Below are 5,693 nucleotides of genomic sequence, written 5' to 3' on the forward strand. Positions count from 1 at the left end.
GGGGTGTTTGCGATTGGGAAAAACACAAGTTTGTAAGAGAAAAAAAAATCTCCAGTTTGTGTTTCTTTGGGGAATGCTTGATCTAAAGCTGTCGACAGGGTACATTCAAGTCTCCAGTTACTACAGAACATGCAGATATTTTCTATTTTTTATGTTTTGGTGCTTTTGGGACCAGAGAAGAAGGGCCATCAGAGAGGAATCTGTCTACATCAGCTTAGTGTATGTACTGCATGTATTTTTGTAGACATCGCTGCAGACTTCACTTTATCTAAAAGTACATCAAAGCTGCCTCTGCTCCTCTTCTTTTAGCGAAACCCTTCTCTGGTCCTTATTACCAAAGTGCTCATAAATGCCTTTGGGGAGTTGCAAAAAGTAAAAACACACAAACAAAAAACAAACATGTTTGCTTTTATCTTTCAAATATCTATTTATGCTGGTACAAATGAGCATTCGGAGAGCTTATTAAATCCTACTTTATGTTGAGCTAAAAACCTGTTCTGAGTGAAAATAAAAGAATGAAAGTATGATTTTTTTCAGTGGCTTGAAGTAAACATGCTGCTACTAGGAAAAAAATGCATTTTTTTGTTCAAAAAAGTGCCAGCGAACATGAGATTAACAAATCTCTTGCACCGTCCTTTTGATTTGTGTTTGATGGCTGTGATGTTGAGCAAGTAAGTGAGGGGACCGCTGGCGTGCTCCAGTGGAACACGGGGCCAAAGAGTAAACAGGCTCTCGGCAGCACAGGAGTCTTTCCGCCAGGATAGAGAGTGTAGCCCCACGGAGATCCTAGAGAGTTCTGAAGCCCGAGATGGTGAATAATAGAACAAAGTGAGGAGAATTCTTCAGAGGTTCAACTGCTCTTCTACATCCCTCTATCGCGCAGAGAAGGGATGCATTTGCGTGTGAAGAAGAACCTTTTTCCTTCCATGCCTGCTTAAGCTAAAATACAAAGTTCAAAGTTTCAGGATAATTTCCCATTTTTTCTGAGAAAAAAAGCAAAAACTTTGTTTAGAAAGCAGCTTACACAATGCTTTCTGTCTGCATGTATGTGACAACATCCAAACTATGGTCTCATAGGACTGTAGCCCTCCTTTTTTTCCCCTTTTGCTCATGAAAAATTCACTACAGTCACCCCCTCCACATCTCCTCTGTACATCTCCAGCACTAAGAACTAGCAAGCGGTAAACGGAGGAATATTCAAAGGCTGGCCCAGCCTGCCTCCCACAGGGGTCTTCTTTTCACCCCCCCCCCTCCCCCCCATATGCTGAGAAGTCAAAACTCTTTGGACGTCACACAGGCCGATTGAAGTTCAGCGTCTGCTCTTGAGTGGTCCCTTGTCTGAGGATGGCAGGCTTCATTAGAGCTGTCAGTCAGGCCCCGGTGACAGGGCAGCACCGTGGGGCACCCTCAGGGCCCAATCAATGTTGGGGTCCCAGAGAAAGGCCCATCAAACAACCCTGTGAGACTATACTGTAACCCTGCGCCGTGGAGATTCATGCTCATCCCCCACTGATCACATGATTAATAGTTCAGCTCCAGACTTTTAGCTCCGTGTTTTTGAACTCCAATGCAAAGCTGCGGTCTTGTATTTTTAATCACTGACTTCCCATTGATTCTGGGTATGGAAATGGGCCCCCTGAAAGTCCAAATGGTAAAAGTCTCGTTAAAACTCTAATGATTAAGAAAGAATCAAACTTCTCTCACAAGCAGAGGAAGCGGGGGAAGCAGGAGCCAGTTGTTATTTTTTGCATCATGTCAGCCCGCTCCTTCAAGTGTGCTGCAATTACAATGAGTCACATGATGCAATGAAAATAAATGAGGCAGTGGGTGCTTCTCTGTCCAACAATCTCAAATCCTGGAACAATGAGATATCCACGAAATCGCAGTACACAATTCAAATAGCAGCAAACAAAACCCAAACAAAAAACAGCAAACGTCTTTGAAGAGCACAAAACTCAGACTGCCGGAGTTCCTTTCAACAATATACAGGGAGCAATATTCTCCGTACCAGCATGTTATTCACAGCGTTCGTCCAAATATTTGGAGAGAAGGAGGAGAGATGAAACAGGGCTAGAACAATAGGACTTTGGCTGTGTTATGGCGTTCGTGCACCTTGCCCCGCCAGCCCTTTGTATCGTGTGTTGTGTGGTGTCCACTTCCCCAGTTGGTCTCCCGCTTGTTCTGAGTCCAGGTGGACCCTCGCTTCCCCCATGGTGCCCCTCCTGCATTTGCCTATCTCTCACACACCTGGTCTATCACACAAACACAACACGCACAATTCTGCACAAGCTTGTACCTTTTTGTTATCCCACATGCAAATGTCCAAAAGCACACAAAAAAGGCTTTTATTTTTTCAGCTTCTTTGAAAGCTTTTATTTTTTCAAATATAATAGCTGTTTAATATCAATCTTTGACAAAGAACGTGCTTTTAATTCAAACCTGATTCCCATGAAATATTTTGCCCGTCCGCAGTGCTGTAACACTGAAATATTCCCTTTGATGTGTTTGCTTCAGTTCAGCTAAATACAAAGAGGAATTTTCATGGATAAAAGAGATTTTTTCATTTTTTATCTTTACAAAGAACATGAATTAAGTCCTAATTATTGTAAAACCGAGATGTATTCTATACATACCGTGAATACTGAAATAATATTTTATTGATCACAAACAAGATCAGTGATGTCATTGAAGTGCTGGAGTTGGTTGAGGGATAAAGGCTGATGGTAATTTATTAAGACTCCCTTTCAGCGGAAATGGGGGAAAATATTCTCTCTGGGCTGTAACAGTCGACTCCAGAAACTTAAGCACAAAGTTTTCCCTTATTTCAAATGCATTTTAAATTTGAGCCGTTGCCTTTTGCACAAAGTATAAATGTGTTAGGATGTCACTTTTGGTTTATCTCACAACACATCAAATACATGAACTATACCCTTCGGTGCATGCTTCTTCTCCCAGCATCCAGTTCTGAAATAGACCACTGGATGCTGGTGAGACATCTATGCGCAAAATTTGGATGTGTAGCTGGAAACAAATAAAATAAAATAACAATGTCTTTGTCAGACGTTCAGCTTTTGGAGCTGAGCGCTTCTTGTTCCGTACAAATAAGATGCTGCATGCATCTTTTCATCCAGCAATAACAGGAAATAACAAAGTTGAGGTCTGACCTGTGCTCCACATTGAAAAGAATGCAGGTTTTTGGCCTCAATCACTCACATATTTCATCCTAAATAGCTCACAGAAAATGTTTAGGTTTGTACACAGATGAAATGTAGTGAGGATACACTATATCCTAAACTTTAGGACATAAATGAGAAATGTTTACACCTACTAGCACGTGGTCTCTGAATAAAACCTTCAAATATAGAAGCTCTTTTTAAGACCCCTGTCGCTGCCTCCCCTCTCCCTGCAGGGTAGTGTGGGGGTGTCCGTGGTCAGTATGTAGGGGTTCTGTCTGGTGGAGGTAATCCTTGGTGATCTTTCCTAATCTGTCACAGATATGCAGCTGAAGTGCAAAGTAGCTGTTAGAGGAGAGCAGGGAGGGGGATGAGAGTCAGAATGGGGGGAAAAAGTGGATTATTGCACTATGTCTGCATTAACTCAGTGGTCTTATCTCTTAAATGCTCTGCAAAAAAAGAAAAAAAAAAGCTTTGGTGTGTATGCAGGGAATGGAGTAGACTGTGAACTTGTATGTTACAGTGTGCGAATGTGTGCTCGTGTTTCTTTGAGCGCGACTCGATTTGAGTTTATTTCATGCGATCCATGCAGGGCTGAGGAGCAGATTCCTCTGGCAAATATTTAACTGTCTTACAAATGTTTCAATAAACACAGATTCAGACTACTTTAAATGACTATCCTACACTTGACTATGGATTTAAGATGAACGCATGGCCAGTAAATTTAAAATTTTGCAAATATTCTAAATATTCTAAATTTTGATAGCTGTATGTGATATCACCAGGCATTTATGTGAATATTAGAGGAATATAAAACTCAACTTCTTTTCCTATGTTAATCAAAGAAACTTGTTCTTATCACTTCAGTATTTCGCACAAAAAGACACAACTTAAAGATAGATGGCATAAATGGGTGAAGATGCCCCAAGCAGTTGCTTTGAGACCTCAAACTTGGGGGCAGCCAGGGAAAGATGAGGATTTGATGGTGCAGCGATGGAATATGCTCAGATCTCATGAGTAGTTGGGTCTTTCTTCTGAGAGTCTGTTTTGTTTGGGATGTGGGAAAGCATAATGGAGTCTGCTGCTGATCTTTTAAACCAATGCTGGTCAAAAAACAATGCACAGGGACTCTCCAGCAGACCCAAGACTGCACAAAAGCCAAAGTGAGTGATTTAAAATCTGTGCATTTTGGGAGGGGAGAAGAAAACAGCATAAATTCAAAGATAGTAAATGGCATTAACTTGTATAGCACTTTTCTACCTTCCTTGAAGGCCCAAAGCGCTTTACAGTCCCAGTCCCTTCACCCATTCACACACATATTCACACACTGATGGCTGTTTTGCTGCCTAACACTAGTGGCAACCTATAACCAACAGGAGCAATGTGGAGTCTTGCCCAAGGACACTTCGAGATATGAGCGGGCAAGGCAGTCACCAAACCTGCAATCTTCAAATCAGGTCTCTCTCAAAAACGAAATTTGATCTCAAGGGACTTCATGGTAAAATAAAGGTGAAGTAAAAAAAAAAAATTGACAAATGTTCAGTTGGGCTGCACGGTGGTGCATTGGTTAGCGCTCACAGCAAGAAGGCCCCTGGTTCAAGTCTCGGCTGGGGGACCAGAAACAGAAAATCAATGGGGGGCCTTTCTGTGTGGAGTTTGCATGTTCTCCCAGTGCATGCGTGGGTTCTCTCCGGGGTCTCCGGCTTCCTCCCATTGTCCAAAAACATGCTTGTCAATTGGCAACTCTAAATTGTCCCTAGGTGTGAGTGTGAGGGTGAATGGGTGTGTGATTGTGGCCCTGCAACAGACTGGCGACCTGTCCAGGGTGTACCCTGGCTTTGCCCACAAGTGGCTAGGATAGGCTCCAGCAGCCCCGTGACCCTGAAAGGGATAAAACAGTAGAAAATGAATGAAATGAAGTGTTCAGGTTTGTTAAGATGTAAACACTTTCTGTATGTTCTGAAAAAAACAGTCAGGCAAACCATTAAATTATGTAGCATACAAGTGACTCCAAAGCATTAATGAAAAAATTAAGACAACTTGCAAGAACGGTCAGCCTTAGAACAAAAAGAACCACAGGATCACAATTTTTCTAGTCAAAACCACAATTTACCTCCATAAATAAAATTTTATAGATTGAATTAAAAATGTTTCATGTGGTCATTGTCAAAATGTATATAAAAAACACGAATGTTAGCATCATTGTGAGATACATGTTTGTTCTAAGAATATGTTTTAAAAAGCAGCGGAGTGAGGGGTGGAGGGTAAAACTGATGTTTAATGATGCTGTCTGTTTAATTCACCTCAACACAAACATCCTGCACGTCCTGGTGCCCATGCTGTACCTCATCTTCAGTGTGGGGAGTGTCACCCCTTTGGTCCTGGGAGAGGGAGTGAGAAACACTGTGAGGATGCTGTCATGTTTATGTTTGGGAGATTACCAATGATGAAAGAATGCCTTTTTCATGTCTGGGCCAGAAAAAGCCTCAGTTCAATGCCCCACCCTTTAATCGGACAAAA

This window comes from Oryzias latipes (assembly GCF_053564925.1).
Source record: "Oryzias latipes strain Hd-rR chromosome 1 unlocalized genomic scaffold, Olatipes_Hd-rR_3.1 chr1_Y".
Classification (NCBI taxonomy): domain Eukaryota; kingdom Metazoa; phylum Chordata; class Actinopteri; order Beloniformes; family Adrianichthyidae; genus Oryzias; species Oryzias latipes.